Source organism: Suricata suricatta, chromosome 15 (genome assembly GCF_006229205.1).
Source record: "Suricata suricatta isolate VVHF042 chromosome 15, meerkat_22Aug2017_6uvM2_HiC, whole genome shotgun sequence".
NCBI lineage: Eukaryota > Metazoa > Chordata > Mammalia > Carnivora > Herpestidae > Suricata > Suricata suricatta.
Genome location: NC_043714.1, coordinates 16,090,846 through 16,107,513, shown reverse-complemented (window position 1 = coordinate 16,107,513; position 16,668 = coordinate 16,090,846). Strand labels below are relative to the sequence as shown.

The window sequence follows — 16,668 nt, the reverse complement described above, 5'->3', positions numbered from 1 at the left end:
TCAGAATTGCTGGTGTGTGAAAAACCTGCCACACATTTATGAGCAGAGGACAGAATTGTTCAGGGTATGCATGTAAAGGAAAACAAGAGTTTTTTCCTTCACAACTACATGAATGATTCCATATAGCATTTTGTTTTTAAAAAACAAAAAATGACCAAACATACCAATTCATTATCTAACACTCAACATTTCCAAATGGTAAAAATGCTCCTAAAATTTACATTATTTTTTTTACTAGAAATCACAAAGATCAGAAAATGTAACAAAAAGCAGCAACAGTTTCTGCAACAGCTTTGCATGATCTGAGCCACACTTCCCACCTACTTTTCACTCTCCTACAGTGTATTCCACCAGCACATTTTAGAACTTTTGCAAATTAAGTTAGAAGTACTTTTTCACCTCAATTCATCTCTGGTGAATGGCTGTGTAGAACTCTAAATTTAAGTACAACTGAATTACTGTTCTCTGATTAGTGTGGAATAATTCTTGGATTCATGGCAATGCCAGGCTAAATGACACTGTAAAGAAATCCTTTGTTTTCAAATAAATCAGTGGTTGGCTTTAGATAATGCTATAAAGAATCTTATTCATGTAGTGTACCCTAGTTAAAATTGTAAAAGTTGAGAACAACAACAAAACTTTCACTTCTATTAAAAAATAATCTTTCTTTAAAGCTTTTTTTCTATATGGATTTAATAGGACCATAGAATTTTAGAGGTAGAAAGAAATTTGAGTAATTTACAATCAAAGGAAATCAAGTGACTTGCTAAAGATCCCTTAATAAGTTAGTGGTAGATCTAACACTATAATTTGGGCTTTCTAAATTCCCTAGCCAAAGCTACTAAGTATTATAGAATATTATGGAGAGGTTAATATCAGCCAACATTTATCACATTCCTACTTTGTGCCCTCTACTCTGCCAAACATTTTTACATCTATCATTACTTTCCTATATCAGCTTTTAAGATTTTTATTTTTATTATTTTTAACATTTATTTTTGAGAGAGAGAGACACACACAAAGCGCGAGCAGTGGAGGGATAGAGAGAGAGGGAGACACAGAATCTGAAGCAGACTCCAGGCTCTGTCAGCAGAGTCCGATGCAGGGCTTGAACCCACAAACCATGAGATCATGACCTGAGCCAAAGTCAGACGCTTAACCAAATGAGCCACCCAGGGGCCCCTAGATTTTTGAAACTTTTAATAAAACAATCAAATTCACTCCTTTAGTCATTTGGTGTTGCCACTGAGAATATTGCCACATGATCTAAGTGGAAAGGGAAAACTCAATTACTGTAATAACTACAAAACTGAAAAGCATATGCTCCAATGACACACTTTACTCAGAAATATCCCTACCAGAGGTAGATATGGATTTAGAAACTATAGGAATGCATTTCTGTGTACTGGCCTCTTTGCCAAGGACCTAAAAAGATTTATGCAGCTATGTTCTTCTTCATCTATTTCTGTACTTTTTCCACTATTACATTATTTTTTATTCTTCTGTAGCTACTGTTTGTTCTCCAACCTATCTAACGGCTGTTGTTTCTGAAAATCCAAAAATCTGGATAATCTAGAAATAATGTAGACGTTTTCCTCTATGTTCTGAACCTCACTCTTTATCTACTTAAGCCAAATGGCCTTCCAAAATGGTCACTGTTGGATGACAAGATTCATTAAATGAGAGATCATTCTAACTATGGTTAAAAACAAAAATAAAAAAACACTAAAATGTGGGCATAATTTCAAAACAATAGTTTATTTTTAAAATGCAGAAGAATTTCTATATGTGCTGCTAGGCAAAGTCAAATTATATTGTCTTCACAAGTACATGATGCTAAAATGTCCAAGTATTTTTACTTAAGGGAAAGAACTCACTGGTATTCATACATTTATACATTTTTAAAACTGCCTCTATTAACTGAATTTCACATGGCCTTTCTACCACTACAAATTTTGAAATGTGTATTTCATAGAATTCTCATAGGTGCAGATCAAAAAATGTTACCATTGAAAATGAAAAATAAGAAAATTCAACTATATACCAATTCTGAATAGCATGAAGATATGGGTTATATTTGTTACATTTTTTGGAGCAGTCACCTCCACCACATGTTAGCAAATAAACTCTTAATTCCTAATAGGTAAGTTGATCAAATAAGAGTGTTGATACATTTGAGATGAGATGAGTGTCAATACAGTTTGAAAAAATACTTCAGTGCACGTTACTAGCAAATCCTATCACACAGATACAAAAGAATCATGGACTTGAAAAAACAGCAGTGAACTTAAGTTACATTTAAATTTTAATATTAAAAAGTTATTTAAGTAAATAATTCTTAAATTTATTTTATGTTAGAAAGAGAGAGAGTGAAAGCAGGGGAGAGGGGCGGAGGGAGTTAAAGCATCCCAAGCAGGCTCCAGGTGCCCTTAACGTACATAATTTTTAAATGTAACTTTGTTTAAGTAGCCCACTAAAACAACATTATAAGTTTGCATTTTAGTCTTTAATCTTGATAGCAAGTTTTCATATTTATACTAATGTAAAACATTAAAATGTTTTTATTTTATCTCAGCAGAAAATCAATAAGGAAAGAGAAGACATGAACAACACTATACACCAATGAGACCTAATGAACATACAGAGAACACTTCCACCAACAGAAGCAAAGTACACAATCTTCTCACATACACATGAAACATTCTCTAGGAGAGCCCATATATTAGGCCATAATAAGGCCTCATTAAATTTAAAAAGACAGAAATCATACAAATTATATTCTCAGACGACAATGAATTTATAAAGCAATAACAACAGAAAATTGGGTAAATTCACAAATATGTGGAAATTAAACAACACATTCTTAAGTAACCAAGGGGTCAAAGAAGAAATCACAAGAGAAATTAGGAAACACTTTCAGATAAATGAAAATGAAAACACAACTTACCAACCTTCTAGAATTCAGGTAATATAGTGTTCAGAAGGAATTTTATAGTTGTGAATGCCTACATTAAAAAAGATCTTGGGGCGCCTGGGTGGCTCAGTTGGTTAAGCATCGGACTTTTGGCTCAGGTCATGATCTCATGGTTTGTGGGGTCCAGCCCCACGTCAGGCTCTGTGCTGACAGCTAGTTCAGAGCCTGGAGCCTGTCTTCAGATTCTGTGTCTCCCTCTCTCTCAGACCCTCCCCTGCTCATGCTTCCTTGCTCTGTCTCTCTCAAAAAATAAATAAAACATTAAAAAAAAATCTCAAATCAATAGCCTAAACTTCCACCTTAAGAGACTAGAAAAAGAAGAGAAAGCTAAACCCAAAGCAAACAAAAGGAAGGAGGTAATAATGATTACAGTAGAAATCAATGAAACAGATTTTGAATGAAAATGAAAAACAATAGAGAAAACCAAAAATTGATTCTTTGAAAAAAAATAACAAGATTGGTAAACCTTTAGCCATACTGATTAAGAAAAGACTCATTAGTAAAATAAGGAATGAATGGGAACAAATTTGATCACCTAGATAAAATGGACAAATTTGTAGGAAAGAAAAAATTACCAAAACAAACTAAAGAAGGACTAGAAACTAAATAGTTATGTATAGGGGTGCCTGGTGGCTCAGTCACTTAACATCCAACTCTTGATTTGGGCTCATGTCATGCCAGACTTTGTGCTGGGTGTAGAGCCTTAAGATTCTCTCTCCCTCCCTCTTGGCCCCTCCCCTGCTCACTCATGTATGCCCCTTTCTCCCTCTCCCTTTCTCTCTCTCAAAAAAATAGAATATAACAAGAGATTGAATTAGCAATTAAAAAAAAAAAATCCCACAAATAAAAGCCAAGGTCCAGATGGCTTCAATGGCAAATTCTACCAAAAGCTTAAAGAAGAATTAATATCATTCTTTCACCAAATCTCACCTCCCCCTAAAGAAAAAGAAGAGGAAGGAACTCATTCAAGGAGGCCAGTATTACCCTGATACCAAAACCAAACAAATATATCACAAGGAAATTATAGATCAATATAGCGCAAAAATTCGCAAAATACCAGGAAACCAAATCCAGCAACATAAAAAAGGATTATATACCTTGACCAAATGTGATTTATCCCGGGGATGAAAAGTTGGAGTAACATCTGAAAAACAATCAAATGTAATACTGTATTAACAAATAAAGGATATAAACTACACAATCATCTCAACAGAGGCAGAAAAGGCACTTGAAAAAATCTAACACAGTTTAATGATAAAAACACAGCAAACTATGAAGAGAATTTCCTCAAGTTCATAAAGTGCATCTACAAAAACCCCACAGCTAGCATCACATGTAATGAGGAAATACTAGATGTTCTTCTCCTGATATAAGGAACAAGACAAGGATATCAGCTCTTTTCATTTATGTTCAATGTTGTACTGGAGGAACCATAGCAATCAGGCAAGAAAATACTTATAAAAAGCATTCAGATTGATAAGGAAGAAGTAAAACTCTATGTAGAGATAATATAATTATATATATATAAAATCCTAATGAATCCACCAAAAAACTATTCAAACTAATAAGTTCATCAAGATTAAAGAATAAAAGGTGAATGATTAAAAATCAATTATACTAACATAACACTATATCAATTATACATCAATAAAAAATTAATTGTATTTCTATATAGTAGCAATGAGCAAACATAAAATGATTTAAGAAACAATTTTAAGGGCGCCTGGGTGGCTCAGTTGGTTAAGCATCCAATCTCGGCTCAGGTCACGATCTCATGGTTTGTGGGTTCGAGCCTCATATTGAGCTCTGTGCTGACAGCTCAGAGCCTGGAGCCTGCTTCGCATTCTGTGTCTCCTTTGCACTTTCTTTCCATCTCCCACTCATGTTCTGTCTCTCTCTGTGTCTCTGTCTCTCTCTCTCAAAAATAAATAAACAGTAAAAAAAAAAAAAAGAAACAATTCATTTACAACAGTATCAAAAAGAATAAAATATTTAAGAATATATTTTACCAAAAGCAGCAGAAGATTTATACACTGAAAACTACAAAACATTGTTGAAAAATTATAGAAGATCTTAATAAATGGAAAAACAAATCACGTTCATGGATGTGAACATGAAATATCATTAAGATGGCAACACTCTCCAACTCAAGCTACAGATTCAATGAAATCCCAATCAAAATCCCAGTTGTCATATTTTGATAAATTGACGTGCTGTTCCTTTTTAAAAATTCTTTAATGTTTATTTATTTTTGAGAGAGAGAGAGAGAGAGAACACAAGCAGGGAAGGTCCAGAGAGAGAGGGAGACACAGAATCCAAAGCAGGTTCCAGGCTCTAAGCTGTCAGCACAGAGCCCGATGTGGGGCTTGAACTCACAATCTGTGAGATCCTGACCTGAGTCAAATTCAGACACTTAACCAACTGAGCCACTCAGGCGCCCCTATTTTATTTATTTTTTTTTAATTTTTAATGTTTATTTATTTTTGAGAGAGAGAGAGACAGAGCATGAGCAAGGAAGGGGCAGAGAGAGGGAAACACAGAATCCAAAGCAGGCTCCAGGCTCTGAGCAGTCAGCACAGAGCCTGATGCAGGGTCGAAACCACAAACCATGAGATCGTGACCTGAGTTGAAGTTAGATGCTTAAGTGACTGAGCCACTCATAAGCCCCAACAAACAGATTCTAAAATTCATGTGGAAATGCAATGGACCCAAAATAGTGCAATCTTGAAAAAGAATAAAGTTGGAGGATTCACACTTCCTGATTTTAAAACTTACTACAAAGCCATACTAAGCTATTTAAGACAGTGTGGCACTGGTATTAGAATAAAATGAGAATACAGAAATGTACCTTTACATTTATGGTAAATGGATTTTTACATGGATGCCAAGATAATTCAATGGGAAAAGAATATAAAACTTTTTTATTTTCCTTAAGTATGAAGTGTAACAGACTCCAGACTATACTGTGGGTGGGCTTATTCAGTCCTCTTCATTCACTATCTGTGAACTCTTAATTCTTTTTAAACTTTTCTAAGCACTTGAATTTCCTCAGTATCTTTCTCACCATCTTTGCCCAGAAAATAAATACCTCAGGTGATAGAATAATAATCATGAGACCAAAAATGTTCTTTCATTTTTACTTGGGAGCTCATCTAGTAACTGCCAAGACACGTGATATACCTACCTTAGCTAACATCCTCAAAGATCAGCATGATAGATTGTCCCTGCTCTATCTCCAGATTCAGATAGGTGGTTGCTGATTATCATCTTCAGAGATTTTAGACAACAGCTTGACAGCTGCATTTGTTAGAGTTGGTAAAGTTCACTGGGCATTGGTTGCTAATAGTAGGAGTTTGATACCTCTTCACATACAATACGACATTCAAAGTCTGCAGGTTCAGGATTTAACCGATTCAGTAAATTTAGAACTTTAGGCCCTATTTCATTAAGCAACAAATACATGGCATTTAAAACATTTTCAGTCAGCTTTCTTCTTGAAGTCAGGCACCAATTACTATATTAAAACAATGCAAACTCAGAATAATAAAAAAAAAACTGAAAAGTCAGTCTTCAAAATCATTTAACTACTACCTCAACAGTAGATGGTAATCTGAGTTAGTTGTAAATCAATTCTGCCTGTTCTTTCAGTTGAGAGTTTGAGCAGAGTCGGCCTTTACCCCCTCCTCAACAGCATGGGGAATTTCCTGGTAAATCCAGGTAGGTGTGTTCAGATCAGCTCTGCCCTACACACAGCTACCTGCAAAACCTCACTGGTTTCCAATTTGCTCGTCTGTAAAACAAAACGATTCACTTGCTCCCTAGAATTATTCTGAGCATTTAATAAAATAATATGTTAAAGCATCCAACACATTGTAGATACTCAACAAATATTAGTTCCTTTCTCTCTGCTCTCCACAAAGTAAAATACAGGAAATAAATGACAAAAACTACCAGAAAAAAAAAATCCTGATGAAGGAAACTATTTGGCTTAGTGTATACTGAAAAGAGAAGAATTATCTAAATATTAAAAGTAAATGAAACTTTATTTTCTATAAGCATCAAACTCATATAATCTTAAGTAGGTAAATTATAACGATGATAAGACACAGATACCATGGGCGAAAAACCAACTAATTTTTTACACTTATTATGTTGGTATTGTCTCACAGCTTTATTAGGAAACAACTGAGTATCCAGTTGGCAGAATACTGCAGACAATTTCAGTTGACTGATTCAGCGAATAAGCCAACAATAACTTAAAATTCGGCTGCATTTGCAGTATCAGGATTTCCTAAGGGAAGGCCGACAATGAATCTTAGCCACCACACTGGATAGAGCAGAAGGGAACAGGTCAAGTTGCCCGCAAAATACTATTAGTCCTTTGAGACTAGACTACACAAGGATTCTTTTAAAAAAAGATTTAAAAGAACAACTTTTTTGAGAAGGACAAATCAAAAAACAGACTCTTCATTATAAAGAACTGAGGGTTACCAGAGGGGAGGTGGGTGGGAAGATGGGTTGAATAGGTGATGGGGATTAAGGAGTGCACTTGTGATGAGCACCAGTGATGTGCTGAATTACTCTATTGTTCACCTGAAACTAATATTACTCTGTATATAACTGGAATTAAAAATTTTTAAATAAATAAAAAATATTAAATTGTGTTATTGGACATGTGGAAAAGGGAAAACAGAAAAGGATAGATCTATTTTCTGTAAGTCAGGAAATCCACAGACGTGATTTTTTTTTAATTTAAAGTAAGCGTCACACCCAGCATGGAGCCCAATGCCAGGCCTGAACTCGGGACCCTGAGATCAAGACCTAAGCTGAGGGGCACCTGTGAGGCTCAGCTGATTAAGCATCCAACTTTGGCTCAGGTCATGATTTCACAGTTCAGGAGTTCAAGCCCTGCATTGGGCTCTGTGAAGGCAGATCAGAGCCTGGAGCCTGCTTCGGATTCTGTGTCTCCCCTCTCTCTGCCCCTCCCCTGCTCATGCTCGCTCTCACTCACTCCCTCTCTCTCTCTCTCTCTCCCTCTCAAAAATAAACATTAAAAAAAAAAGCCCCAAGCTGAGATCAAGAGTCACTTAGCTGACTGAGCCACCCAAGTGTCCCCCACTGACATGATTTTAAAAACGATTTTTATAATGGGCTATATATTCACATGGTCCAAAGAAGAGTATACAAAAGACACACAGTGAAAAGTCTGCTTCCCATCCCTACCCCCAACCACACAGCTCTCATCGCCCAATCCCAAGCTGATAAACAGTGTTAATTTTTTAAGCAGCCTTCCAGAGTCTGTCTATCCTTAGACAAGGAAAGCAAAAATATATTCTTATTCTTTCCTCATTTTTCTATACAAAAGTAGCAATTTATAAATATCATTCTGCATTTCAAAGGCAAATTTTTAATGCTAAATGTCAAAAAAAGCAACAAATAAATACAATAGTACAAGTACTTTTGTTCACACTTGAGCGGACTTTTAAAAGGAGGAACATGGGGTGCCTGGGTGGCTCAGTCAGTTAAGCGTCCGGCTTTGGCTCAAGTCATGATCTCACTGGAGCCCCACATCTGGAGCCTGCTTCAGATTCTGTGTCTCCCTCTCTCTCTGACCCTCCCCTGCTCACGCTGTCTCTCTCTCTCAAAAATAAATAAAAAACATTAAAAAAAAAAAAGGAGGAACATAACTAATGTTAATGTCAATGAGAATCAGAAACAAAGGAATCCAAAGGAGGAAACAAAATTCAAGGAGAAAAGGGGGCACAGTCTTATTAATCCCTTTAAAAATGTTCTCTGCTAAAACACACAAGTATCTTATCTTTCATTAATTAAAAAGAAATCATTCCCTTATAGACAAAATATTCACCAAATATCCATGAGAAAAGAAAAGAGAGAAGGGGGATTAAAGGAGATCTCAGAGGGGCACCTGGGTGGCTCAGTCGGTTAAGTCTCCGACTTCGGCTCAGGTCAGATCTCACGTTTGTGGGTTCAAGCCCCGCATCAGGCTCTGTGCTGACAGCTAGCTCAGAGCCTGGAGCCTGCTTCTGGTTCTGTGTCTCCTTCTCTCTCTGCCCCTCCCCCTCTCATGCTCTGTCTCTCTCTGTATCAAAAATAAATAAAACATTAAAAAAATAAATAATTAAAAATAAAGGAGATCTCAGAAAAGAGAGCTACTTGTGTCAGAATGGATTAAATGCCAACTATGCACAACTGTGTACACACAGAACTGCAAAAATAAGAACTGCTTTTTAAAATTATAGCGAAGTGTTAATTTCTGAATGTTTACTCACCTAGTTCAAATAAGTAAATGACATAGTACTTTCATGTTTAAGTCATCATCAATTTTAGCATTATGTTGTTTGAAAGCTGAATAAAAATGTCTTTTCACAACCTTTTCCTTTAAAATTTATAAAAAAAAATAGGCCTTTACTCTCAGTGTAGCTGCTGAGCAGTTACTGTCTCGGGGTGGAGCTCCTGCAAACCTCTGGCCGAAGCCCTTTCACCGCGGAGCTGAAGCTGGTATGAAGTCAGCTACCTGGGCCCGACCTGAGAGACTGTCCCGTGGCAACCTGTCGTTCTTGGAACCAGTACTGCTTCTTCTCTGCCTCCCAAGGATCAAAGGCTGATCTATGCTTCTCACCAATGCATATCTCTGCTGATGAAAATCTGGAAAGAAAGGGTTTGGAATCTTGACATACCACTTCTCAAAGACTGCTAACCTTTCATCTAAAATAGCTTTCTTAGTCTTCCACTTACTTAGAACTAAAAGAGATTGTTTTTAAGCCACATATCTAGAACTAGATGTATTTTCTGAAGGGAAGAGTGGTCTTATCTAGGAGTTAGCTTTCATGACCAAAACAGTCTACTCAATCCATTATATAGCTAACATTTTCAATAGGAAAAAAGGTAGCACAAAAGAATGCTATTGCAATGATATGACCCCCCCCTACAAAATTATAAGCAGTTTTCAATTTTATTATACATCCCAATGCTTAAGGAAAACCAGCTTATTTAGAGAAGAGGAGGTGGGTGGAGACTTCTGTGGAAACTTTGAAAGGAATTACTAGGTATTTTCAAGGACTCTGAAGGCTGAAACCACTAGTTCTTTATAATGTCTACCTTCCCTCCCAAACTAAAAGCTTTCCTTTCCCTTATGAAAGGCTTGTTCTTAACTGTATCACCATGATTAGTATCTTTTTTGCTCAAGACGAAAAGGAAGAGAGTGGGATGGAAAATGAACAGAAATTTCCCTGAAGCAAAAGCTGGAAGAAAGAGGGGGGATAGTTTAAAAGCTACTAAACTGTTAGATGGGGGGAAGGTCAGAAAAAGGCATACGAGGACTATGTGGGTGATAGCTGTGCACATGCTCAGTGGGTGGGGAGACGTTAGCCTGGACAGGTGCTGTCAGGAAAGACTGGTGGTGTTGGTATGCAACTAGGGAGTTGAATGCATGAAATTATACTAAGTCAAGTGTTATTAACTCTGAGACAGCCTATCACAGGGAACTTCAAGGTCACCTATCCCTCCCTACCATTGGTGAGAGCTTTGTTAAACCAAGTACTCCAAACCACGTAGTTATCATTTGGAGACTATTTCAAAACATCTAAAGTTCAGCTATTCTAATTTTTAACTGAATTTAACTTTTCTTGGTTCAAGTCTATTACTTCTGCTTCTTCTATAGTGATCACAGTCAACTGCATGTGAATATTTCATCATTTCTCTTCCTAAACATCTTGTATTTTAGATATACTTAAAATACAAATGTTGACTGACTTCCATTAGAAGGATCTGCGCTGATTTGGGTGGATTTATCAGTCCATCTACATACCTTCACCTCATCCCTTTGATGAGCAGTAGGATAAATTTTCATGAGTATTATCCAGGTTTAGGGTATGGCAGGTGGCCAGGAAACTGTAAAATACGTGGTTCAAACATGCATGGAATCTACGACGTTGGTTGGCTACATAAACATGATTCTCTAACCAACAAAGCAAGCCTGTATATGGGAAATTTTTTAAATGGCATTGAAAATATGGATATGCACACTCAGAAGTTTAGAAAGATATACTCTAAAATAATAATAGTGATTGTTAATGGATGGCAGGTTTTGATGATTCTTATTTTCTCTTTTTTTTAAATGTTTGTTTATTTCTGAGAAACAGAGAGAGAGAGAGAGAGAGCAGGGGAAGGGCAGAGACAGAGGGAGACAGGGAATACCAAGCAGGTTCCACACTATCAGAGCAGAGCCCCATATAGGGCTCCAACTCACGAACCATGAGATCATGACCTGAGCCAAAATAACTTATAATAAATAACATTAATTGACTGAGCTACCCTGGTGCCCCCATTTTCTCTTTTTCTTTAAAATTTTCTTGAAAAAATATATTACTTCAGTGATTTAAATATATTTTAAAAGACACAAAAGAGGGAGCATATAAGTAATGGAACTAGAAAATGGATAAATTATTAACTATGCAGCTGTCAAAATTTACATAGGTCTACAGATGTCCATAATATAGTGTTAAATAAGAAAAAAGGAACAAATTGTATAGAATGATCATCATTTTAAAAAAATCTCAGTGTACATTTACAGATACACAAATGTATGTAAACATGGGGAAAGCATATAAAAACTGGCAGTGGTTATCTTTGTGGGTAAGATTGAGTGGAGAGGACTTATTTTTTACATAACATACTTCTCAGTTGCTTGAATTTAAGAGCATGCATACCTTTGTAAATAAAAATAATGTTTAGAAAATATATGAGACAATAATAAAATAAGAATGTGGAGGAAAGATGACATATAACATTTTCTTGGGAAACTAAGGATGTGATTTTGTATTTTTTTTGCTAGTCATATATATAATATACATGACCATTAGATTATATAGTCTATATACTTGGTCCTATATGTATTATCTGCATATATGAATGCTGAATTGGAAACTAGACCATTTTAAGTTAATTTTGATCTATTTTTATTATATTTTATTTATGGCTCAGTTGGTTAAGCATCTGACTTCCACTCAGATCATGATCTCACAGTCCGTGGGTTCAAGCCCCACGCTGGGGCTGACAGCTCAGAGCCTGGAGTCAGCTTCAGATTCTGTGTTTCCCTTTCTCTCTGCCCCTCCCCCACTTGCTCTCTGTCTCTGTCTCTCAAAATAAAAAATAAAGATATAAAAATTTTTTTTTAATTTGGTACTGACTGGCATAGCAAATACATCCAGAACCTGAATAGAACCAATTAACATGAATCATATTCATTACTATATGCAATATAAATACAATGTATTTTAATATAGTAAATACACTAAAATGAATAACATCATTATCTCAAAGTTACAGGCATTCTCCAAAAAAAGTAAGCTTTCACAAAGGTACAAAATCCAGGTCTTTACTCAGCAAAGGCCTATCAAATCATTCCTACTGTCAAGCTGAAAGCCACTATATCAGCCCTCTACATTTTAATTACTTGCAGACAAATTCCTAACATAGCCTGAAGAAACAGCTACCTGTAACAAGACTTCTGCATTTGGTGGTAAAAAGGAGCTCTGCCTTCCAATATCATACAATATCATAGATGTTCTTAATCCTTGCCAGACATGCTTTGGTCCCATGTAGGTCTTCCCTGTATTTATGGCCCCACTGAGGGGCTGGCACCCTGCACAAATCCACCAAGAGAGTGCACTAAATATCTCTTACTTCACCCACACATCTCCTCTCTTCCATCTTACATATTATCAATCTCTTACCCTACAACAATTCCCTTTATATCATCACCTTCCCACTCTCCTTTCACTCACCACCACCCCGACCCAAGGGAAACAGATTTTGGTTTTGAGTAATAGAAGAAATGCTGACTACAAGAAGGTGGACCAAGACCGGTGTTGTAGCCCACGCAGGGAAAAGGGGAGGCCCTGGAAACTGGACAAGGGCAAGGATACTGTACACTGCCCCAACTCCCTCTGAAAGTTCCCTGGCTCAGCCTGATACAGGTCATGAAATTTTATTTACTGATGCTCTGAATTGGCCTTCAACACTTGATTTCCATGTCGTCTTCCTCAGCAAGACAATTAACTCAAAGTCAGTACTGAGTTAAAATTACTCTGACATGAGTCAGAACTATAAGAGGTGGAATCGGCACCTCTTAGATTTACCTTTCTCCATGAAATAGGAAAAAAGTGAAATGAGAACAAAGATGCCACCATAGGGAATGGAATACGTAAAGGAAAACAGAAGCATTGACTCCCTTAAAATAATGTGGGAGCTGTTTCTGTCAGGAATAACATGTTATATAATTTAAGTTTCATGAATCAGCACTTTAGTCAGTAATTTACATGAATTAAAAAGAGAGAGAGAGAGAGAAAAAACATGAGGATCAGAAAAGGTAAAGTGGTTTCTGAAACAAGGCAGGTTTCAAAAGTATTTTATTCCACCCCCACACAGAAGAATGCTGACAGGCAGATGACTCAGTCTGGCTTCATGAAGAGGTTCTTACCACCTAATATCCTTCATGGGAAAGGCTACCCCATCTCTCTTTTTCTATGATACCCTTCTCAGTTCCTCCCCCTACCCCAGATAATGGCCATATTTTCCTCTCTAATTGAACGTTATCTATCTGGAGGTCACATACTTTAGGATTCAGTGATTATGCTGTAAGGTTATAAACGGTTGAGGGTTTTTTTCGTTTGTTTCTTTTAAAAAAAATTTGGGGGCACCTGGGTGGCTCAGTTGGTTAACCATCTGACTCTGGCTCAGGTCATGATCTCGCAGTTCGCAGTTCGTGAGTTACAGCCCCAGGTCGGGATCTGTGCTAGAAGCCAGCTTCAGATTCTGTGTCTCCCTCTCTCTCTGCACCCCCTACCCCCGCTCGCTCACAAGTGCCCACTCGCACTTGCTCTCTCAAAGATTAGCAAACATTTTTTAAAAATGTTTAAAGATCCTTTATACTAAAGGACTTATAACATTTCAAAAGATTCAGTAGTCGTAGTGTCAGATGCTTCAAAAAAAAAAAAGACAATACCTATGATCATTGTGCTTGAATCAAAGTACCTTAATTGAGTTTACTGAATGACATTGAAAACCTACAGTGATTTGTAGTCCTTAAAAATGGCCTTAAAAGAGCAGAGAGAGATAAGGAAGCCATCAACACAAAGAATGAAACCACATGTCCAATCTAAACTATCTCCAAATCAGAAGGAAAAAGGAAGAGAAGAGAAAAAAAATAACCAACCTATTTGCTTTTTCAAAAGCCAGAGTTGATAAATGCTAACATATGAATCCAAAAAGCATTCTCATCTCTTTTTGTAGACAAGACATTTATTGTATCAAAGACTGTTTAAAATGACTGAGATATTGGTATAGGCCCAGAAATCTCTTAGGCACGAATCAATTATGGTATTTGAGAAGCATTATGTTCGGAAAGCGCAAGAAATCTGAAGCCATTTGGAGTCATTCATTCCACAATGTTTATTAAATGCTGGCACATGCCAGGCTCTGTCCACACACCTGCTCTCTATTCAAACTCTGTCTCCCACCAGCTATACAATCCTGGTTAAAGCATTTTAACATTTCTCTGCCTCAGTTTCCTTATCTGTAAAAGCAAGAATAAAAAATGGCTGCCAGGGGTGCCTCAATGGCTCAGTCAGTTAAGTATCTAACTCTTAAGTTTCCACTCAGGTCATGATCTCAAGGTTCATGACTTCAAGCCCTACATTGGACTCTGTGCTGAAAGTGCAGATCCAGCTTGGAATTCTCTCTCTCTCCCTTTCTCTCTCTCAAAATAAATAAATAAACTTTTTAAACAATGACTGCCAATTTCACATATATATCCAGAAGTACTTTGTAATCCAGGAAAGTATTAGCTGTCATTTCACTGAATTAAATTCATGAATGCCACTGTCTGCTATACCATAAATTATATCAAAGGAAAGTGAGCCTCCCTACTTCCAGGAGATAGTTCATAACCCTATCAAATAAGGCTTAGAGTCTCATTTAATCATCTCTCTGAAATTTAAACGAGAGAGAGAGAAAAAGCTACAAAGAGACAAAACTAGTATGAATGCAAATTTTGACATCAAATTGATAATCACCATAATGACAAAAACCATGATTCACCATTTTGGCTCTGTACCAATGTATCAAGCCAAGGACTCATTGAAAAGCATACTTTATTCTGGAAAAATATTCTCTATGTCTGCAAATCACAAAGTGGGCATCTACCAGAATGACCTATCAACTCAACATTACCAACAGCAAACGGCAATAAAATCACAGAACTTTATTTATGTTGATGTGTACAAACCAAAACATTAGTACATTTCACCAAACTGTGGTTTCATCAATTATCAAACAGATTATGAACAAAGCTCCTTTTAAAAACAAAATTAGGCTCAATGTAATGGCAGTTGAAAAAAGGGGAAGTTCTGGTCTCTTCAGAGTTAGCTAATGATGATGGACAGTATGGTGGATGAGAAAGACCATCTCCTAGAAGGCATTTGGGATCTGGAAGAGATCGGAAAGGAAGAGGTCTCATTGCCATAGCTCCAGACTCCCTTCCCCCAGGGAATGAAGGGCTGCTGGCTTGTCTTACAGGAGTGGTAGCCAAGTGCCCCAGAAGGCACACCCAGTCCTAAAATATGCCTGAAACTTCCTCAAATGTTTCTAGTCCTTGCAATGACATTTGGGGAACTTAAGTGTACACAGCCTCTTCACTGCTAGAACCGCTATAATTTAATATTTTTAGTTAACAATTTGAGTTAATATTTATAAAACACTTAGAAGGATCCCAGGCATATAGTAAGAGCCATTTAAGTGCTTGTTAAATAAATAATTCACTTTCCAGATTGGTTGGGTAAATCCTCAACCTAGAGACAAAGTAGAGAATCAAAACACACCAAAGTCTTGTATTTTTAAGTAAATATTTAGAGACTATAGTATTCTGTATTTATTCTTGCAGGTCACGTGTACCTGCATCTCAAATACATAGTCTCCTAGTGCAGAACCGAAATTCAACTTATGGTTCAGAAGGCACCGTCCAAAATTAAATGACGAAGGAGTTTAGGTCTCAAGAGATGAACTCTTTCTCTCTTCTGCCTTTCCAACTGACCACCACTAAAAATGACAAATCTAAAAATCTCAAAGCACTCTAGATGGTAAATATTAATGCTAAAGCCAAGGGAACCGAGAGAGTCAAATTCACTTTAAAAGAGATGGAAAGGGTTTAAATCACAGAGAACTTAAGGACAGGAACGCATTAGTCAGAGACTACAATACGGGGACGACACGTTAACGATTCCCGTGCCCTCCGCTCCTGGGGCCTCCTCCATCCCCGATCCTTTCAGGTGACCCGCACCCTCTTTCGACCTCAGGATGGGGTCTCCCACCCTCACAGTTCCCGGCTCGTCTAAGCTGCGAGGCCGCGCACGGGTTAACAATGTCCGTCCACCGACAAGGCTCGAACGTTTAGAAATCAAAAGAATCTGAATTCACCTCGAGGAAACACAGACCACAAACTCTGAGAGTCCGCGGCTGGGCGAGGGTATAGCTTCTCCCCTTCTGACCAATTCGGAGGTTTTCGGGCTGAGGGGTCGAAAAGTCACGTTTGCTCCGAGGAGAGGCAGCGGTCGTGGCCCGGGCGCCGCTCGCCCCGCCCGGGGGGCTCCGACTGCGACCGGACGCGCGCGGACCCT

The 16,668-nt window shown here is 37.3% G+C and overlaps 1 protein-coding gene across 10 annotated transcripts in view; it reads right to left on the bottom strand.

The window, feature by feature from the left end:
• LOC115278992 (serine/threonine-protein kinase Sgk3) overlaps positions 1-16,662 on the bottom strand; it is a 134,611-nt gene extending 117,949 nt beyond the window's left edge. For 5 of the 10 annotated variants that reach the window (XM_029923484.1, XM_029923494.1, XM_029923493.1 and 2 more), the window contains exons 1-3: positions 16,469-16,662; positions 9,405-9,640; positions 4,072-4,118 (exon numbers count right to left, since the gene is read on the bottom strand). The gene's annotated coding sequence lies outside the window, so the exon portion shown is untranslated. Of the gene's footprint in view, positions 1-4,071; positions 4,119-9,264; positions 9,372-9,404; positions 9,641-16,468 lie in introns of those variants that run through there. The other 5 variants (XM_029923488.1, XM_029923489.1, XM_029923490.1 and 2 more) reach the window with 4 other exon arrangements.
• Positions 16,663-16,668: the final 6 nt, after the last annotated feature.